This window comes from Myotis davidii, unplaced genomic scaffold (genome assembly GCF_000327345.1).
Source record: "Myotis davidii unplaced genomic scaffold, ASM32734v1 scaffold273, whole genome shotgun sequence".
NCBI classification, from domain to species: Eukaryota; Metazoa; Chordata; class Mammalia; order Chiroptera; family Vespertilionidae; genus Myotis; species Myotis davidii.
The window spans coordinates 721,961-733,773 of NW_006286263.1; the positions used below are offsets into that span (position 1 = coordinate 721,961).

Genomic DNA, 11,813 nt, shown 5'->3' on the forward strand with positions numbered 1-11,813 from the left:
CATGCTTACATACCCTGAGCAAAATTGGAACCCATCCCTCAAGAGGAGTCATACAAGCCCTACCTTTCTAACTTCCTGTGTCACCACACTGCTGAGCTGGTATCCTGGAGAAAAGTATGCTAGCTGCACCCAACTGGTATGTGCAGTGCACTTTTCAATGGGAAAACGTTGTTGGGGATTCAGTCAGACACTGAGTTGCATAGCTGGAGCACGGGCCATTTTCCACCTGTTGTGTCCAACCAGCACCTGTCCCCCAACAGGAGACCCAGTAGCCCCACCCTTCTCCTTCTGACACCTGGTGGCCACACCTTACTGAGATTGCATCCTCCAGAAAAGTGTGCTGGCTGCATCCAACCTGGACATGTGATGTGCCTTTTCTTAGAAAGTTCTTGTCAGAGATTCAGACAGACACTGAGTTATGTGGCTCTGAAGTGAGGGCCATTTTTCCCCTCCTCGTGTGTCACAAGCACCCATCCTCCAACAGGAATCCCACTGGCCCCATCCTTTCAACTGATGGTTTTCTAGACCTGTGAGCTCGCACTCCGCCAAGAAGTCTGCTGGCTGCACTCAGCCTGCATTTTCCATGGGCCTTTCTTAGGGAGTTCTGATCCGAGACTCCAGCAGAAACTGAGCGGTATGGCTCTGGAGTAGGGACCACATTCCCACTGAGGGCCTGACAGGAGCCACCCCAAACAGGAGATCCATTTCTCATACTTCCCACTTGGTTGACCCTTCATATCAACTTGCACCTTGTGGAGGAGCCCACATACTGTGGCCCACTCTACAGACTTTGTTCAGAAGTCTCTTGAGAAACTCCATATAGCCTGCAGGTGGAGCAGCCAGCCAGGGGAGGCAGATCTCAACATTCTTTGGGCCTTTTACTGATTGGCCCAGGGAAACAAAGCTGGAAGAAGGTGACATTAGTACACAGTTTGGCCCCTCCCACACATAGTCAAGCACAGTAGCTGCAGCCAAAAACTACAGATCACTTGGTAGCTCCAGCCAGGTAGCCAAAGGCTGGTTACAGGCAGTGTCTGACTTGACCTGCCCCCAATCCCTCCCAAGTGGAGCCAGACACAATACACACAGTAGTGGGCTTCAGACCACACCAGAACACAATCTATTTAGTCACCCACGTGGCAAAGTCAAAGGAAGATCCAAGCAGGCAACAGACCCTGCTGGGGACAAATCTACTTCAGGCGCAGCCCTGCATAGTGGCTCACACAGCGAGGTTAGAATTGATCCTCAGTCAGCCAGCCTGAGGGCTAACCCCACTCAGAGAAGGACCAATATCAATCAAGACTGAGCTACAAAAGAAGAGCTCGCATAGCCATTCAAGAGACATTCTGAATCACCTAGCTCAGGTCATCAGGAACATTGTGTCACTGAGCTCCATGAGACATATACTATATAAAACATACTACCAAGATTAGGAGACATAGAGGATCTACCTAATACACAGAGACAAACACAGAAAGGCAGACCAAATGAAGGATAAATCAATATGCTTTAAGTAAAAGAATAAGAGAAATCTCCAGAAAAAAAAGAACTAAATGAAATGGAGGCAAGCCAGCAACCAAATGCAGAGTTCAAATGGTTATAAGGATGCTCAAAGAACTTGAGAAAAATGAATGAACTCAGTGATAACTTAAACAAAGAGACAGTAAGCATTAAAAAGGACATAGAAACAATAAAATATAATTAGTAATAAATAAAGAATACAATATCTGAAATGAAGAATACTCTAGAAGAAATCAACAGAAGGTTTAGATGAAATAGAGGATTGAATCAGTGATATGATAGGAATATAACAGAAAAAAAAAAGCAAAGCAGCAAAAGAAAAAAACAAATAAATGAAGAAAGTCTAAGGAATCTCTGGGACAACTTCAAGTGTAACAACATCTGCATCATAAGGGCGACAGAAGAAGTAAGAGAGCAAGGGATGGGGAACCTACTTGTAAAAATGATTAAACTATTTCCTAACTTGGTGAAGGAAAAAACATACCTGTCAAGGAAGCACAGAGAGTCCAAATAAAGACGAACCAAAAGAGATCCACACCAAGACACATCATAATTAAAATGGTGAAGGTCAAAGACAGAGAGAGACTCTTAAGAGCAGCAAGAGAAAGATGTTAATTACCTACAATGGAGCTCCCATAAGATGGTCAGTTGATTTCTCAACAAAACTTTACAAGCCAAAAAGGATTGGCAGAAATACACAAAATGAAGAAAAACAAGAGCCTACAATCAAGACTACTCTACTCAGCAAGTCTGTAATTTAAAATTTAAGGTGAAATAAAGAGCTTCCCAGACAAAATCAAACAAGCAAAAATAGTATTACAAGAAATGTTAAAGGTTTTATTTTTTTAAAGAAGTACATAGTTAAAAAAATAAAATGGAAATAAACATGCACAGTGGAACCTTGATTGTCAAACTTAATTCATTCCAGAAGACTTTTGGAGAAGTGATTTTTTTTTCAAAAACCAAATCATTTTTCCCCATTAGAAATAATGGAAATTGAAGTATTCTATTCCAGACCCCCAAATGATTCACTGTTTTAACCCTTTTTTTATATACAGTAATGTCTAATGTACTGTTTAATTTATAAGTAAACACATTAAAAACAGGGTATGTAAAAACAGGGCATGAAATGTAAATGAAAAATTTTTTAAAAATGAAATGAAATGTATGGTAAAAAAATGAACATTTATGCAAGCACTAAAACTTACCTTTAATGTTGAGAGGTATTGATGACTGAAGATGAAGAGGAGAGATAGAAGAAAGTTATCAGGTAGCTGTTCTTGGTTTCTTTCTTTCCTTTGCCTTCTTGCTGCACTAGAATTTGCTTTAAGTACACTTGGCCTCTTTTTCACTAAAAGTCTATCTAAAGATGTTTGTTTTTTCCCATGTTTTAACACTTTCCTGAAGTGAGACACTGTATTGCCATTGAACAAGTTTATTGCACGGTTTGCTACTTCTTTGACAGGGTGATATTTCTTAATAAAACTTTCCATTTCTCCCCATTCCCCAAGCATTTCCTTGATTAGTGAAATAGTAATATCTTCCCTTCCCTCTTCTTTTTCTGAAGAGAGCTCCTCAGATACCACCTGTGGCTGCTCCCTCTGAAGGTCATGGTGTTCCTCTGTGGTCAGCTCAGCACTGTGGTCCTCCACCAACTCCTCCACATCATCATCATCTACCTCCAAGCCATGGACTCGCCCAGAGACACAATAACCTGCACAACAGTCACAGGCTCATCCTCAAAGCCCTCAAAGTCTCTTAGAGCAACAGACTCAGGACCCAATTTCTTACAGGCTGGTTGCATAGTCCTGGGAGGCACTTTCCCCCATGCACTGCATAAGAGACTCAGGAAAGTGAGGATATTAAAAGGTTCCCTCTGGAACTCACTGAGGGTTAAAGTAGTTTCAGAGGTCACCTCAAAACACCTCTGAAACAGTGCCTTTGTGTAGAGTTTCTTAAAATTAGAAATGACCTGTCAGTCCCTGGGCTGGAAGAGAGGAGGGGTGTTGGAGGCCAAAACCTATCAGTGATGCAGCTGTCCTCCTCCACCAAAGAAGCCTTCAAACCTGGAAGGTGACCAGGAGCACTGTCCTTCACAAGAAGTGCTCGGAGTGGCTGTTGTTTTTCCTGGAGGTGTTTCTTCACACTTGGAACAAACATTCCATGAATCTACTGAATAAAAAATTGTGTGGTTACTCAAGCTTTGCCATTAGCCCTCCTCATCTTATTGAATTTGTTCTGCATGACATTATTGTTTTTGAAAACTTGCAGGTTTTGAGAATGGTAGATGAGTAGAGGCTCCGATTTAAAGTCCCCACTCGCATTCCCACACAACAATGACGTCAGCCTGTCCTCCATTGGCTTGCGTCCTGGCACTGACTTCTCCTCCTGTGTGATGTAGGCCCTCTTTGGCATTTTATTCCAGAAGAGGCCTGTCTCATCACAATTGAACACTTCTTGGGAACAAATCCTTCGGCCTCTACATATTCTTGAAATTCTGTCACAAAATTTTCACAGCTGCTTTGTTAGAACTGGCAGCCTCCCCATGCCTCACTACACTTCTTTTCTTAAATTTATTTAACAACCCCCTGCTAGCCTTAAACTAACCACTTTCAGGACTCATTCAAGGAATGTCTTTCAGCAGCATCTTCGCTTTTTCCATATCATTGCTTCTAAATGCTGTCACCAGCTACAAGCTTTTCATTTACCCAAATCAACAATAATTTTTCTACCTCTTCAGTTGTCTGTGGTTGTTTTGTGAGCACTTTCACACTCTCAGCATTCTTTTTTTAAAATATATTTTATTGATTTTTTACAGAGAGGAAGGGAGAGAGATAGAGAGTTAGAACTATCGATGAGAGAGAAACATCGATCAGCTGCCTCCTGCACATCTCCCACTGGGGATATGCCCGCAACCAAGGTACATGCCCTTGACCAGAATCGAACCCGGGACCCTTCAGTCCGCAGGCCGACGCTCTATCCACTGAGCCAAACCGGTTTCGGCAACATCAGCATTCTTGATGGCCTCTTTATGTTTTAAAATTGTGTTAATCGTCAATTTTGCAATGCCATACTCGGTAGCCAAATAAGACACTGAAGCACCACTATCATATTTTGCAATTATTTTTTAACCTCTGTCATTGTTCTCACAAATTTCCTTTTCAGTTTGCTGCGATCACTAATCTTCTTAGTACCCATGGTGATTTATTGTTCATATTTAATAATAATATAAGCAGCAAAAAAACACATGAAAATGTTCACAGCACAATTTTCTGAGATGCTAACAATTAGTGGTAAACTGACTCATACTCCCATATTCTCTCCTTTGTTACCTGAGAGATGCATGACTGGTCATATAGATATCAGCTTAATACCTGAATTTGCCATAGCATAATACCTGGTTTGAGAATTGAATTTTTGTTTGACAACTGAAACATTTTTTTTTCCCAATGAATAACTTGGTCAACAAATTATTTGAGTATGGAGAAGTTTGATAACTGAAGTTTTACTGTTACTATTAATAATCATTTTGAATGTAAATGGCTTAAATACTCTAGTCCATCGGTTCTCAACCTGTGGGTAGTGACCCCTTCTGGGGGTCGAACAACCCTTTCACAGGGGTTGTCTAAGACCATCAGAAAACACATATATAATTACATATTGTTTTTGTGATTAATCACTATGCTTTAATTATGTTCAATTTGTAACAATGAAAATACATCCTGCATATCAGATATTTACATTATGATTCATAACAGTAGCAAAATTACAGTTATGAAGTAGCAACGAAAATAATTTTATGGTTGGGGTCACCACAATATGAGGACCTGTATTAACGGGTCGTGGCATTAGGAAGGGTTGAGAACCACTGCTCTAATCAAAATACACAGTGTAGCTGAATGGATTAAAAACAAACAAACAACAAAACAAATAAAAAAACAAGACTCATATATATATACTATCTATATATATACTAGTATATATATGTATTATATATATACTATACTATCTATTCAGAATGCAAGATACACACAGACTGAAAGTAAAAGAATTCAAAAAAGATATTTTATGCAAATGGCAGCAAAGGAAAAGCTGGGGTAGTAATACTTATATCAGACAAAATAGTTATCAAAGACTATAATAAGAGCCAAATATGGACATTACATATGATAAATAGATCAATCCAGCAAGAGGATATAACTCGTAATCATTTATGCACTGAACATAGGAGCACCTACTTTTACAAATCTTAATGGACATAAGGAGAAATTAACAGTAATATAGTCACAATAAGAAGTTGTAAAATCCAATGACGTCAATGGATAGATCTTCAGACAAAAAATCAACAAGGAAACAGCAGCCTCTAATGACACACTAGATCAGATAAATTTAATTGATATTTTCACACCATTTTACCCAAAGCAGCAGAATATATCTTTTTTTCAAGTGCAACATGAAACATTCTCTAAGATAGACCAAATATTAGAACATAAAGCTATCCCAATAAATTAAAAAGGACTAAAATCATATCAAGAATCTTCTTCTACCACAATAGTATGAAACTAGAAATCAATTACAAGAAAAAAATTAAAAATACACAAACACTTTAAGGCTAAATAACATAATAACATATAACTAAACAATGAATGGGTGAACAATACAATAAAGAAAAAAAAACAAAAGTTACCTTGAGACAAGTGAAAATAAAATAATAACAACACAAAATATCACTAAGAGGGAAATTCCTACCAATAGAGGCTTATATCAAGAAGCAAGAAAAATCTCAAATAAACAATCTAACTTTACACTTTAAGAAACAGGGAAGAGAACAACAAATAAAACCTAAAGTGAGCAGAAGGGAAAAAATAATAACCAGAGTAGAAATAAATGAAGTGAGGTCTAAAAAAACAAACAAACAACAACAACAATACAAAGACCAAAGAAAACAAGAGCTAGTTATTTGAAAAGATAATTAAGATGATAAACCTTTAACCAGACTCATCAAGAAACAAAGAGAGGCCGAAACCGGTTTGGCTCAGTGGATAGAGCGTCGGCTTGCAGACTGAAAGGTCCCAGGTTCGATTCCGGTCAGGGGCATGTACTTGGGTTGCGGGGCACATCCCCAGTAGTGGGTGTGCAGGAGGCAGCTGATCGATGTTTCTAACTCTCTCTCTCTCTCCCTTCCTCTCTGTAAAAAATCAATAAAATATATTAAAAAAAAAAGAGAGAAGATGTAAATAAATAAAATAAGTAACAGCTGACACCACAGAAATACAAAGGAATATAAAAAATATTAAGAACAACTATATGCCAACAAATTGGACAATCTGGAAGAAATAGATAAATTTTTAGAAATATTAATAACCCAACCTGACTCAAGAAGAAACAGAAAATCTGAACAGACTGCTTACAGCTACTGAAGTTGAAGCAATAATAAAAAAAAATCTCTTAGCTAAACAAAAGTCTTGGACTGCTTGACCTTACCCAATGCTCAAATAACAACTCATACCTATCCTATCCTTCTCAAACTACTCCAAGAAATCCAAGAACAGGAAAAAACTTCCATGATCATGTTATAAGGTCAGCATTATCCCAGTTCTAAAATCAGAGACACTAAAATGAAAGAAATTTATAAACAAATATCTATGATAAACACAGATACAAAAACTCTCAACAAAATATTAGCAAAATGAAATCCAGCAATACATTAAACAGATCATAAACCAGGATCAAGTGGCTTTATTTCTGGGGTGCAAAGTTGGCATAAAGTCAATTAACATGATACATAATGCAAATAAAATACAGTAAAGGGTAATCATATGATCATATGGTCAGAGATGCAGAGTAGCATTTAACAATATCTACCACCAACTTATGATAAAAAACAGCAAAATGGGAATAGAGGGGTCATATTGCAACGTAATAAAGGCCATTTATGACAAACCCACAGCCGACATCATGCTCAATAAGAAAAACTAAAAACATTTCTAAGGAACAGACATTGATGTTTGCTTTTATCATTCTTATCACCATAGTACAGGATGTCTTAGCCACGGAGATCAGACAAGAAGAAAAAATAAATTGCATCTACATTGGAAAGAAATAATTAAATGTCATTATTGCACTTATATGTGGAACCTAAAGAACAAAATAAATAAGGAAACAAATTAGAAACAGGCTCATAGATATAGACACCAGACTGATAGTTGTCAGAAGAGGATGGTTGAGGAACTGGGTGAAAAAAAGTGAAGGGATTAAAAAGTAAAAATTGGGCCCTAGCTGGTTTGGCTCAGTGAATAGAGTGTCAGCCTCTGGAAATAAAGGACCTACCTAGGTGGATTCGGGTCAAGAGCACCTGCCCGGGTTGTAGGCTTGATCCCCAATAGGGGGTGTGCAGGAGGCAGCCGATCAATGCTTCTCTCTCATCATTTATGTTTCTTCCTCTCTCTTCCTCTCTGAAATCAGTAAATTTTTTTTAAAGTACAAATTGGTAGTTACAGAATAGTCATAGGGATGTAAATTACAGGGAATATAGTCAATAATGTTGTAATAACTATATATGGGGCCTGCTGAGTACTTGAAACTTTGGGGTGACCACTCTGTAAAGTACATGATTTCTAAACATTATAGCTGTATACATCTGAAATTAATACAGAATCATATTGAATGCAAACTTTAATTGAAAAAAAAGATAAAAATAATGATAAAAGGCTACTATTAATCAAGTATGATTTGAAATATGTCATAAGTTGCAAACATTTTTTTTAAACAACCAGGTAGAAAATATTAAGGCATCATAGATCATATGATCCTTGTAGCAGCTACTCCAATCTAGCTTTGTAGGATGAAAGCAGACAGCAGACATAGACAATATGGAAAGAATAAATAGGACCTTTTTCCAATAAAACTTTACTCACTCTTTTACTTTTTTTTTTACTTTACTTATTTTACTATATAATTTTCTTATTACTGATTTTTAAAATTTTCTTTCCCTTTTAAATCATACATCACTTCAATTATTTTTATTATTTCTTATACTAGTAGCCTAGTGCATGAAGTTTGTGCACATTTAAAGGGAATTAATTGCCCTAACCGGTTTGGCTCAGTGGATAGAACGTCGGCCTGCGGACTGAAAGGTCCCAGGTTCGATTCCGGTCAAGGGCATGTACCTTGGTTGCAGGCACATCCCCAGTGGGGAGTGTGCAGGAGGCAGCTGATCGATGTTTCTCTCTCATCGATGTTTCTAACTCTCTATCCCTTTCCCTTCCTCTCTGTAAAAAATCAATAAAATATATATATTTTTAAAGGGAATTAATTAGCGGCGATATTTTAATATTGCTATTTGCCCTTTCTCTATAATAGAAGTGAAGAAGTGAAAGAGATGAAAGGAAATTAGTAAAATGTATATGAAGGGCATGTACCTTGGTTGCGGGCGGGTCCCCAGTGGGGAGTGTGCAGGAGGCAGCTGGTTGATGTTTCTCTCTCATCAATGTTTCTAGCTCTCTATCCCTCTCCCTTCCTCTCTGTAAAAAATCAATAAAATATATTTTTAAAAAAAGTGAAAACACTTTTAGAGTGTTTGACTAATTTTCCTTGTGATGAAGTACTTGGAACTTTAACTGTAACATCACATGCTCTTCAAACTCGAGAGAAAACAACATATAACTGACCATGTGCAAAAACGGGTTCAGGTAGGACTAGGGCTGCAGGACTGATTCCCTTCTGGTTGGAGGTGCATTTGGCCGTGATGTTACACCCAGGGTTTTTATATAAGTAGATTAAAACTTTATTGTGGGGAGCCACTACAGTGTTTTGGACAGGTTCAAGGCTTGGACTGATGAGAGGGCACAGTCCTCTCATTGCCACGTGCAAGTCCCAGCTTGGATGGCAGGGCCCTCCCAGCAAAATTATAGCCAATCGCTATAGTTGTAAGCTTGAACCTATGGTCCAAACACGTGGCCCCACGTGCTTGAGTGATGTAGGCTTGATAGAGTTCAGGTGCATGTAGTTGAGTAGGATTGAAACCCAGGAGAATGTTGTAAACATCCTGGTCATGACCTTACTTTGCCTCGTGGCATCTGCTATAAACTAAAGACACAGCTGTGGGCGTGGTCTCTCAGAGAAGCAGCATCCCACCGAGACCTAGCTTTCATTCTCTTATCTGTCTTTGCTAAGCCTTTCAGCCGCCCCCACTCAGGTTCACCCTTGGCCATGCTGGCGTGGCACACTTTATAAAGATATACCTCCATGCTCCGAGGATGGGTTTCTGCCTCAAACCCCCACCTCACCAGAAACAGCTCTAGGAAACAGCTCATGGGAAGGTGCAGTCATTTCCAAGAAAACCCCTGCAGGACTGATTTCCTTCTACTTGATCGCCAGACTGGTCATGATGTTACACCATCCAGGGTTTTTATATACGTAGATATTATTAAATCTATGTGTTGCTCATTAGTTTTTTCTTTCTAAATCTCTTGGATATTGTTTCTACTTTGTGTTTTGTTTTTTGTTTTCCTTTTCTTTCAGAATCTTACAATATATGACTATTTCTCAACTTGGTTCCTTTTTCTCTCTACTTAGTCTGATTTTTATTCTTTGTTTTCATCTCTTTTTGCTTTTCCTAATTTGATGAATTCCTAAAAATTTATTTGTCACCCTGGCCAGTTTGCTCAGTTGATTAGAGAGTCATCCTATAGACCAAAAGGTTGCAGGTTTGATCACTGGTCAGAACCCATATGGGAGGCAACAGATTGATGTTTCTCACATTCATGTCTCTCTCTCTCTCTCGCTCTCTCTCTCTCTCTCTCTCTCTCTCTCCTCTTTCCCATCTTCTCTTTCTAAAAGTCAATAAAAAACATATCTTCAGGTGAGGATTAAATTTTTTAATTAAAAAAAATATTTGTCATTTCATTAATATCTTAATTTATTAAATTGTGTTGTAATTATTCTAGTGAATTATAGCATTTTATTTTTACTCTTTGTTTTGACTTCATTTACATTGTCATTTTTTACTTTCATTGCATATTAAGTTATAACATTTTGTCTTCTTTAAAAAATAAAACATGTTTCTAAATTTTATTAAGTATTCCTGACCTGCTTCTCAGTACCTTGAGAGAGTGACATTTTAATAATATTCGTTAAAACAAAATGAGTAACTTTTAAAAATATCTTTGTTACCTACATGTTTAGGTAAATTATTTCTTTCCTTTTGTTGTAATGTTTTCTGATGGATTCATGTTATTTTGGTTCACTCATTATGTAATTCCCAAATATGGTTTTACATACATTATTCCTCCATTCACAAAACTTTTTTATTTTATTTTATTTTTTTAATAAATCTTTATTGTTCAGATTATTACAGTTGTTCCTCTTTTTTTCCCCCATAGCTCCCCTCCACCCGGTTCCTACCCCACCCACTGCCCTTACTCCTCCCCCACCACTGTCCTCATCCATAGGTGTACGATTTCTGTCCAGTCTCTTCCCACACCCCCACAACCCTTTCCCCCTGAGAATTGTCAGTTCACTCCCTTTCTATGCTCCTGATTCTATTATATTCACCGGTTTACCCAGTTGAACAGATTTTTTTTTTATTCACTTGATTTTTAGATTCACTTGTTGCTAGATATGTATTTGTTGTTCATAATTTTTAACTTTACCTTTTTCTTCTTCTTCCTCTTCTTAAAGGATACCTTTCAGCATTTCATATAATACTGGTTTGGTGGTGATGAACTCCTTTAGCTTTTTCTTATCTTGCGGAGCTCTTTATCTGACCTTCAATTCTGAATGATAGCTTTGCTGGGTAAAGTAATCTTGGTTATAGGTTCTTGCTATTCATCACTTTGAATACTTCTTGCCATTCCCTTCTGGCCTGCATAGTTTCTGTTGAGAAATCAGCTGATAATCCTATGGGTACTCCCTTGTAGGCAACTAACTGATTCTCTTTTGCTGCTTTAGGATTCTCTCTTTGTCTTTTGCTCTTGGCATTTTAATTATGATGTGTCTTGGTGTGGACCTCTTTGGATTTCTTTTGTTTGGGGTTCTCTGCGCTTCCTGGACTTGTAAGTCTATTTCTTTCACCAGGTAGGGGAAGTTTTCTGTCATTATTTCTTCAAATAGGTTTTCAATATCTTGCTCTCTCTCATCTTCTGGCACCCCTATAATTCTGATGTTGGTACGCTTGAAGCTGTCCGAGAGGCTCCTTACACTATCTTTGTATTTTTGGATTCTTTTTTCATTTTCCTTTTCCGGTTGGGTGTTTTTTGCTTCTTCGCTTTTCAAATCGTTGACTTGATTCC

The 11,813-nt window shown here is 37.9% G+C and overlaps 1 long non-coding RNA gene across 1 annotated transcript in view; it reads right to left on the reverse strand.

Moving 5' to 3' along the window:
* Positions 1-1,888: 1,888 nt before the first annotated feature.
* LOC107182123 overlaps positions 1,889-11,813 on the reverse strand; it is a 15,662-nt gene continuing 5,737 nt past the window's right edge. The window contains exon 3 of the long non-coding RNA XR_001512848.1: positions 1,889-1,954. This is a non-coding gene — a long non-coding RNA (uncharacterized LOC107182123). The remainder of the gene's footprint in view (positions 1,955-11,813) is intronic.